Source organism: Miscanthus floridulus, chromosome 1 (assembly GCF_019320115.1).
Source record: "Miscanthus floridulus cultivar M001 chromosome 1, ASM1932011v1, whole genome shotgun sequence".
Taxonomy (NCBI): Eukaryota; Viridiplantae; Streptophyta; class Magnoliopsida; order Poales; family Poaceae; genus Miscanthus; species Miscanthus floridulus.
The window spans coordinates 68,434,696-68,445,305 of record NC_089580.1 but is presented as its reverse complement, the minus strand read 5'-3'; the positions used below and the strand labels follow the sequence as shown (position 1 = coordinate 68,445,305).

Genomic DNA, 10,610 nt, shown 5'->3' with positions numbered 1-10,610 from the left:
ATGTAGGAACTTTTGTTTTCTATATATAATTAGCAATAGGAACGCTATTTGAACGGCTCCTGCTCCAGGCTTAGACGACTCGAATCTGAGCTAGTGGAGTTACCCAAGAAACCTGTACATGAAAGTCAACTTTTTTCTCGAATTTGCAAAAGGTACGTGCATCATTGTATTAATATTGAAAAAGAGAGTTTTTACAACAACGCACCACGAGGCGGGTGAACTAGGAGGGGCCTATGATTTTTATTTATCCCCGCCTAGCATACTTAGTACATGGCGACTACTCTGCAAGAGACAACCTAGCTTAGCCATCCCAGCGTCGATCCACTGGTCTGCGACATGCCTGATGTGCTTGAGGATTTGCATTACCGTGGACGAGGCTTGGCGGAAGCATCTTCCGTTCCTTTCCTTCCAAAGCATGAAAGTCAAAGTCTATGAAACGAATTAAGCATGATGCCGCGTTGCTGGGGCGTAATTAAGTGCTATTACATGGTTACAATTGATGCTTCTGCGTCGAGAAAAGGATAGGCTTAGCCTAGCCTTAAATGGCCCCGTTCGCTTGGCTGAAAAAAAACAAGCAAAAACACTATTCCGACTAGTTTGTTGCGAGAGAAAAGTACTATTCCGACTAAAAAAAAACAAGTTGAATAGTACAGATTGTAAGGTCAAGCGAACGGGGCCAATGTCTAATAGAAGAATCATGGTGGGTCTTGGTTGTTTAGAGTTGACCTTGCATTGACATATTCCAAGTCTTCACTGGTTTTTGATTGGTTAGCGTTTCCTTCAAAGCTTTCTATTTATGAGGTCCCTATGCATTTGCAGCCATCTTCTCTCTTGTACCTTTGAGCATCCTTCCATTTCCATACCTCGTGAGAGCAGAGCATCATACATTCATTCCTCAGGAACTCAATCCACTCAATGGGTGATGCTTTACTCTCAGCCTTTCTGCAATCCCTTTTTCAGGCCATCGCAGAATTTTTGAAGGAGGAGCAGTCTGAACATCATCTTGAGGAAAGGAGGGAACATATGTTTTGTCAACTGGACATGATTCAAGCTATCCTTGGAATAGCTGAGAAGAAGACACAGCTTTCTGAGTCAGAGGAAGCGTTCTTTGCCAGCCTGAAAGATGCTAGCTACCATGGGACGGAGGCATTGGATGAGTACAACTACGAAGTTCAACGCCGCAAGGTGATCCACCATTTTGCCAATTTGCGTAATAGCCCTGTAATTTCTGTCTTGAATCCTCTACGTATACAGTTTAGGCATGACATGGAAAAGAAGATTAAGGATTTCGCCGAGAGAATTGATAGTATCAGAAATATACAAGAAATGTACTCGGCCTTCCAAGCACGTGGTGGTGGGCATGAGCCAACCTCCCTGCTTCCTCCAACCGTGGTGTGTGGTCGACATGATGATCAGGAGAAGATTCTAGAGATGCTTCTTCAATCTGATCTGAAGCCCACCAATGTTGCAGCAGTCTTGCCAATAGTGGGGGAGGCTTATATCGGGAAGACAACTGTGGCTCAGCTAGTCCTCAATGCCGAGCGTGTATCGAAGCACTTTGAGTTGAAGCTGTGGGTTCATGTGTCACATGAGTTCAATATAGAAAGGATCACTTCATCTATCATAGAATCCATAGAAGGCCTTCCATTTCAATGTGATAACCTCAACACCCTCCATACGAGGCTGGAACGGCTGTTGCGAGGAAGAAGGTACCTCCTTGTCCTGGATGACTACTGGAATGAGAACTGGCAGGACTGGGATAAACTCAAACGTTCACTTCTCAGCGGTGATCCAGGAAGCAAGATAATAGTGACAACAAGGAGTGAAAATGTTGCTCGACTTCTTGGTACATTGGGTTTGGGTCCACATAAGTTGCAACATCTAAAAGAAGAGGACTGCTTGTCATTATTCAGCCAGTGCGCCCAAGGCACAGAGCATCAAGCACATAATTCTGGAAATGTCCTAGACACAAGGTACTTTTTAGATCCTTGCTACAACTTTACTTTATTTTGTAACAGAAAAAATGTAAACGTATTTTGAGTAGAACAATCAGAAATGTAAAAAATTAGGCACCTGATAATCTCTCTGTTATTTGCAACAGTCCAGCAAGATAGGTCAGGGTAGTAAAAGGAATTCTTCCTTTTATAGATCATGTGTGGCATTATGCATTTATACTTCAATTGTGTTACGACTTACGACAACGTTTGTTTTGGCAGACTGAAGGAAGAAGTTCTACGGAAGTGCAAGGGTGTACCCTTCATAGCAGCAAGTTTAGGACACACCATTAGACTGCACCAGGAGAACGACAGAAGCAAGTGGGTAGATATTTTGCGAGAGGAGAAATGGGATTCCAGTACCAGTCATTTCAACAAAGCCCTACGACTGAGCTATGTACAGCTAGATTACCATCTCAAGCCTTGTTTTGCATACAGCTCCATTATTCCAAAAAAGTTTCAGTTTGATAAGCAATGGCTTATCAAGCATTGGATGGCTCAGGACTTTATACCTCACACCAGCGACGAAACAATTGAGGACACTGGAAGAGCTTACTTCAGATCTTTAGTTAGTCAATCTTTTTTCCAGATAAGACATGTTGACCGCACTGGAGAAGAACACAGATACATCTTGTCAGAAATGATGCACGATCTTGCTTCACATGTCTCAGGTGCGGACTGTGGAAGTTATGTGATGGGACAACCTTACAACATTCCAGAGAGAGTCCAGCATTTAACAGTAGTCTTCAACAAGGATGTGAGTGAAGACATGTTTCAGGTGATTTCCTGTGGCAAGTTCTTGCACACATTGATAGCTTTGGGTGGTTCTGAGGATTTGAATCTAAAGATCCCTGATGACATTGATAAGAAATATACAAGGCTACGAGCTTTAGATCTAAGTCATTTTGGTGTAACTATTCTGCCTAAATCGATAGGAAAACTGAAGCATCTTCGGTGTCTCCAGCTTCAAGGCACCAAGATCAAATGCTTACCCGAGTCAATTTGTGTCCTATACAATCTCCAAACACTGGGACTCAGAAACTGTTATGATCTGGAAGAGTTGCCACATGATTTAAAGAGCCTTTGCAACCTACGTCATATTGATCTGCTAATGACTCGTGATCCTCGCCACAATGTCTGCAGCTTGAGGTGTATGCCCAAGGATATAGGGTTGCTGACGAATCTTCAAACCCTGTCAAGATTCGTCATAAGCGAGAGGTCTATTGTCCACACCCACAGAGGTGGTATAGGGGAGTTGGCCAAGTTGAACGATCTCCGTGGGGAACTTCTCATTTCAAATATGCATCTTGTGAAGGATGTGCAGGAAGCCCAACAGGCTCAATTGGCTTCCAAGCGGTTCCTCCAGAAGCTGGAGCTTTCATGGAGCAACGAAGCTGAGCAAACAGTTGGGACACCCACCAGTATCGGGTTGGCTTCCAAGAAGATTTTCCAAAAGTTAAAGCTTTCCTCTAGCAGCAACAATAATGAAGAAGCTGATGAGAAAATATTAGATCACATAAGGGCACCCACCAGCATCAAGGAGCTTACCATTTCAGGTTACACCGGCATGGCATGCCCTAGCTGGCTTGGTTCTGCTTCTGCAGGCTACACGAACCTGGTCACTGTGAGCCTGTGATTTTAAGAGGTGTGGGGCTCTTCCTTGCCTTGGGTTATTATCTCATTTGGAAAATCTCCATCTCAAGGGTTGGGATAGCTTGGTCTCTATCAGCTGCAGTGAATTTTGTGGTGGCTGCTTTGGGGAAGATGGAGTACGGAAAGCTAGCTTCCGATCACTAAAGAAGCTGCATTTGGAGAGGATAGACAGACTGCAACGTTGGGATGGGGATGGGAAATGTGCCCTCCCTAGTCTTCTTGAGCTTGTTCTTGAGAATTGCTGCAAGCTGGAACAAGTGACTCACAGCCTTCCTTCACTGACGAAGCTAACAGTGGAAGGGTCAATTCATTTTCATGGACTTCGGAATTTCCCATCTCTGAAGCACGTGAACGTAAATGCAAGTGGCAAGTGGATATGGGGATCATGGCGCAAACTTTCTTCTCCTATATCCATCACCCTTTGCAAAATGCCTACAGTGAGCTTCCCCTCGCCCTCAGAAATTGGACAATTGCATAAATCTTTACAACGCCTTGAAATCAGCCACTGCGAGCAACTGCAGTATATACCAGAGGATTGGCCACCATGTAATCTGACTCACCTCTCTGTGAGGCATTGTCCTCTGCTTCGTGAACTGCCATGGGGCATAGAACGCCTGGAAGCATTGGAAGACATGGAGATTGTTTCTTGTGGGAAGCTTACTTACCTTCCGAACATGGATGGTCTTCATTCGTTAATAAGACTTGAGATTTCAGACTGTGGTTCCATTGAGTCCCTGCCAAATAGAGGCCTGCCTAGCTCAGTGCAGGTCGTGAGCATTAACAACTGCCCTCTGCTTGCACGGTCTTGCATGAATGAGGGAAGTGCGGATCGTGCCAAGATCAAGAGGATACTAGTATGGATTGATGGACATGAAGTGTCTGCTTCTGCTGACTTGTAAGTAGCTAGCCCAGCTTGCTTTGTTATCCCGAGTCCCGACAAAGATCTATAAAAATACTGAAGTACTTCGCGCTGTGTTCTTTCTCTGAACACGATGTAGCAAACTTGAAGATCAATGAAACTTCCTTTATCGAAAACAGAAGTGTTGTGTTCTTTCTCTTCTGTTGTTCTTGCATCATATAAGCATCCTGAAGATACTCTTCATACATTCTGAAAATACTCTTCTGATCCTGGTACCACTAATTTCAGGTTTCTCTTTTAGAGCATGTACAGCTCATAGATAGAGGTGTTTTAAAAATTTTAAGGAGGGAAGGCAAGAGTTTTGCCACAGTTTTTATTAGCCGATAGCAAAAATAAAAAGAGCAAAACAAACATACAACTAGTCAGTGAAGCCACTAATCATAAAAGGGAGAAGAAAGGAAAAAAAAACTCTATAAAGGACTGCAAGAACAAAAAATGTCAGCCGAGAGGAGGATCGATACTAAACAGGGCTTGAGCTGACTCAGTAAAGTTCACTGAGGCTGTTACAAAACTACCGAGTTTCTACTAAAGATGGGCTGGAGCCAAAGCCAAAAGGTATTGAAGAATATATATCATCTTTGCACGGCACAACAACTTGTCTTGGAGTTAGCACTTTTCTGCTCAACTCATATCCCATCTTTCCAAATGTTTCACTGGAAATAGACCATGTCACCATGATCCCATCAGAATTGCCTTTCTGGCTCTTGTCAAATTTACTCCTACAGCTGGAGTTCTCACCATCACCACGACAGGCAGTCTGACCATAAGATGATCGATGTTCGATGACGTCAGCTTGGTTGGCGTTGATGACAGTTATGTCCAACTGTCGATCTCCAGCAACTGAACTTCGGCGAGGTAGAGTATGTGCCCGCCTTGGTGCCGGGCAGCGAGCACGGCAGTGATGGCTGCCCTTCTGCTTTGTTCGTTCAGATCGATGGACGTCTTCTACCATGGAAGTTGGAACCCAACGATGGTTATTAGGGCAGGAGCAGTGGCGGATCCAGAAACCGGGCAAGGGGGGCTAAATAACAGAGAGCTAAACCTCACTAGCCATACACTAGTAGTAGTCTAGTAGATGTAATAAATATAACATAGAACACAATTAACAATATCAATTTCAACGTGCTCAATTAATCGTATAACATTGTAGATAGAGAAATAGCAAAGAAAGAGCATCGAATGACCAAAATTTTTTATATGTGCGATCGGCAATCAATTATTACTAGACATTGGCATAATGGCAATGTCATTCATAAAAAATTAGACACTGAACTATAGGAACAAATATATACGGGTCTTACTATGAGCTGGGATGGGCTGAGCTAGCAGAGGGCGCCGGAGCAGTGTCGCTGGAGCATGGGTGGCGCCAGGCGCCCAGGCGCTAGGCGCGGGAGGCCGGCCGGCAGCGACTGCAGCAGGCGGGTAGCCCGGGGCCTGGCAAGCGTAGCCCCGAATCAGTATCACGGCGGACGCAGAGTGGAGGCGGCGACGGGCGGATGGGGCACGGACGCACGGTCGGTCCTCCTTGCTCGAGACGGGGCGTCGGCCGGCGGCGCCGAAGTCGCGGTCGCGGCCTCGGGGGGATGGGCCGGGGTGACTCGCGAGTCGCCACAGCCGGCACCGGCAGGGGCTGGCGCTAGACTGAGAGCAAATCGAGACCGGCCCGAGCCCGCTGGGTTTTGGCCCTCCGATAGACCGTGGTGGATAGGACCTAGTCAGAGATTTCACTGTATAGAAAATTTTTTTCGGCCCGAGCATGGCATGAAATATTTATCTTAGCTATTTTAGACTATAAAACACGATGGTGACCCGTCCAGGCCCAGCTCGAAAAACTAGGCCCAACTCGCCCAGTGGGATGGTCATGGGCAGAATTTTTTCAGCTCGAGAAAGCCGGACCTTTTTTTTTTGCCCGGCCCGCAAAATGCTCAGGTCTAGCTGGCGCTAGGGTTCGCTCCGTGCATAAGTTCAATTCAACTCACTACAGTTTGGACTCCGCTAAGCATTGGGCTCAAGGAGCTCCGGGACTAAGACCATCTCTAAGAGTATTTCTAAAGCTCATTCTTTAAATTATTATTTGGAGAATCCTTCCTATAAAAATCACTTTCTATCTTTCCACACTCAAACAGTTTTTATATATCTTGTTTGCACTCTAGAGTGATTAGCGAGAAATCCGCAATAGAAGATGCTATATTTGGATAACTAAATAAAAAGTTGTTGGAGGTATTTTTTTCACCAAAATCTCTATTTCTAGTAATTAGAAAATGATATAGAGAGTATCTTAAGTTGCTTTAAAGAAAAAAAAGAAAAAGAAGACCAAGCCGAGTTGGACAAGAAAAGGGGGGAAAAGCTTTTTTCGTACATAAACTTCTAGATAGACACGGTTGGAGATGATTTCAAAATAAATCAAACTAAAGTACAGAATCCTATCAAACTAATTTGAAAAGAAATAGAAAGTCATTTCTTTCTCTAACTAAATTGACAATAATTTAAATAAAGCTTTAAATTTTTAAAAGAATATTGGAATCATAAATTTATTTAGTGTTTTACATGACAGTCAGACTCGTGAAGAAAGACAATGATGGTGTGCCAAGTACTCGTCAAATGGACAATATTATCTGCTGCTTCACCCAACTCTCACCTTCTCGGGGAGCAGTTTTAAGGAGCTCTATCTGAGAAGCTGATTTTTTTTTTAATTTATTTGGCAAAAAAAAAACAAATAGGAGAAGTTGTCCAAATAAGACCCATCCCCGAGGTGCGCTGAGGATTTGGGTACTGCATCGGTATTTTTTTTTTAATTAACCGGAGCTTTATATTAAATCATGAGCAGCGTTACAATCAGAAACGACGAGATCTCGTAGGCCCGGTGGAGTTATAAGCCACTCTTCCACCGGGTTTTCACGAGAAACTAGCCTAGCACACTCATGAGCCAATATATTACAGGTTCTACTAACAAAACATAAACTGAAATACTCAAAGCTCCGGTTAAGTTCCGTCATTTGGAACAGGACAGGATCAATCTCCGAACGTTGCGTTGTGCGGTTCTCCCAAAGCTCCAACAAAACCTGTCAGTCGGTTTCCACAAGTAGCTTACGCACACCACGTTCCTTCGCATACTGCATACCATCCCAGCACACCAAGGCTTCAGTGGTCAGGACGTTTAAGGAATGCTCGTACCATTTTGCCGATCCCCCACAGGTCCGACCATCATGATCACTGAGAACTACTCCCGTCGCTCCTGTGCGATCACCATCAAAGGAAGCATCCACATTACATTTTACCCACCCAGGTGCTGGTTTCTGCCATTGCTGACAATCTGTTGTCGCAATTTTCTGAATCCTTGGAGGGTGACTCATTTGCCACAAATCGAAAGCCGTATCTATCGCCCATTGCACTACCACTCGCAAAGGACAAGCTGCTTCACCATGCCTTCGCTTATTTCTCGCCATCCACAGCGACCACATGCCGCAAAGAATAATGGCCGCATCCCTCGGAGAACACAGAGCTGGATCGATTAAGTGATGTGCCCAGGTGATCGGATGCAGCCTGGGCAGCTTGACTGCAGACAGTTTCCTCACCTCTGCCCAAAAAATCTTAGCAACTGTGCAATCCATCAAAACATGTTTCACCGATTCTTCTTCCGCCCCACACACACTTCACAGTTTGGAGTCCGCTCAATATGCCTCCGAAATAAGACTCCTTTGGCCGGTAGGAAGTCGTTGATTACCCGCCACCAGAAGACTTTTACTTTAGGCGGAACACGCCAACCCCAAATCCTTTTCCAGGACTTCTACTCAGAAGCTGATGCCCGTCCGTCATTGCCTTGCTGGTCTAACTCATCATATAATCTGCGATAAGCCGAGCGAACCAAAACCATGTCGTTCCGGCTCCCAGGCCCATGAATGATGAATCATTCCCAGCACCCCTGATCGGTGTACTCAGGATGGCATGAGCATCAACCCTGATCAAGAGTGGTCAATGAGATTCTCATTCCAAGCCCCACTCAGCGTCAGCAGGTCAGCCACCACCTGGACCTGTGGATTATCCGGCAATGTGAGTGGCCGGCCGCCAAAGTGGCCTGGTAACCATCGGTGTTGCCAAATATTCGTTGTAGTGCCGTCACCAATTCTCCGTATCAAACCTTTCCTTAACACCTCCCTTCCCTCCGAGATTGCACGCCAAGTATGGCTGGCATGCCTCTTCCGGGTGGCTGTTAGGAAATCAGCATCATTTTTTTTTCTCGAATACGCACAAGCGATGCGTATCATTGTATTAGGTAGAAAGAGTTTGAGCAATACAAGCCGTTCCACGGCCGCGTTAGCGTTTTGGATGCGCTACATTTTGAAACCAACAACATTCAGGGGTGACCATCCCACCTACAGACGAGCCAACGTTTCAAGCCCCCATGCGCCGGCGTCAATCCACCGATCGGCCTCGGCCTTGACTAGCTGCAGCACCTCGTTCACCGATGAGGATGCCTCCCTGACGCACCTGGCGTTTCGTTCCTTCCAGATGGTCCAGCAGACTAGCATAAACAGGGAGTCAATGCCTCGGCGCCGGACACCATTGTATGCCGCTCGCAGCCGTCGCCACCATTGCAATGTTGTAGCAGTGGCGTTCCAAGGCTTGGAGAATGTGGAACCAGACCTCTCTGGTGAAGGGGCACTCGGCCAGGATATGATCAATGGTTTCACGCCCTTGGTCGCAGAGGTAGCACATCTCCCTTGCTTCTAGCCCGTGCCTAGCTCTCCTGTATCCGGTCCAGTGGCGTCGTCTGAAGGCCAGCCAAAGAAAGATCTTGATCCGCAGTGGAGCCTAGGTTTTCCAAATGAGTTTGTGACCTAAGAACGGAGTGGATGCTGAATGCAGCATGTAGTAGGCAGATTTCGCCGAGTAAGCTCCATCGTTGGCCTAACGCCAAACGGTTTGGTCTAGTTGATCATTGAGATGTATGTCTTGCAGCGTATCCCACAGTGCCAGGTACTCATGGATATCTTGCATTGATACTCCTCCAGAGATAGATTGCACCCAGGACCTTATGAGCAGTCCTTGCCGCACGGTCTGTCTTCTGCGCGTTCTTGGAGGCACGGACTGACATAAGCATGGAGCAATGTATGGGACGGATTCACCGTGTATCCACTTATCTTCCCAGAACAGTGTCTGACGCCCATCACCAATCAGCATGTAAGTGGAGGCCTTGAAGAACGCCAGGACTTCAGGCGATGTCTTGATCGGCAGCTGACTCCATGCTCTATCCTGACCAGTGTTCTGGAGCCACAGCCACTGTGCTTTAAGTTGCTGACGCCTAGCGCCCCAACTCCGTCGGCCTACAGACGGTCATGTTGGAACCGGTGGTGATCACCGAGTTCTCGATCTTGGAGCTGGCTTGCAGCCGACCCGGCTCGTTACGAGCCTGCGCTCACATAGGTCCCAGGTCCACCGGAGCTGACAACATATAAGGCCTTTGAGCCTTCCCAACCCAAAAGACTAGCCTGATAGGTGGGGATTCTCCCGCCTTATATGTTGTGCTCCCCCACCATCGCTACACGATGTGGGACTAAACCCCAACAATCTCCCCCTTAGTCACATATCGGGGTGCCTCCGTCATATGTGACACTCGAGATTTTTTTTATCGGGTTTAGCTTTTTCTGACCTCGGGTACCAGCTTGTTACCAATTATTGGAACCGGTGGTGACCACCGAGTTCTCAATCTTGGAGCTGGCTTACAGCTGGCCCGGCTCGTTATCACGAGCCTGCGCTCCCACAGGGTCCCAGGTCCACCGGAGCTGACAACATATAAGGCCTTTGGGCCATCTCAACCCAAAAGACTAGCCTGATAGGTGAGGGTTCTCCCGCCTTATATGTTGTGCTCCCCCACCATGCATTTTCCCTAGACCGAGGCATCCGATCCCGCCCAGAAAAATCTTCTGCATATGTTGTCAATCTCCTTCGTCGCCCATGGCGGCAGATTCTCCACCTTCATCACGTAGATCGGTACCGCACGCAGCACCGATTTAATCCATACGAGCCTTCCGCTTCTGGCCATC

General features: G+C 46.6%; 1 pseudogene; it reads left to right on the top strand.

Moving 5' to 3' along the window:
* Nucleotides 1–461: 461 nt before the first annotated feature.
* On the top strand, nucleotides 462–4,596 carry LOC136486418 (putative disease resistance protein RGA3; annotated as a pseudogene).
* Nucleotides 4,597–10,610: the final 6,014 nt, after the last annotated feature.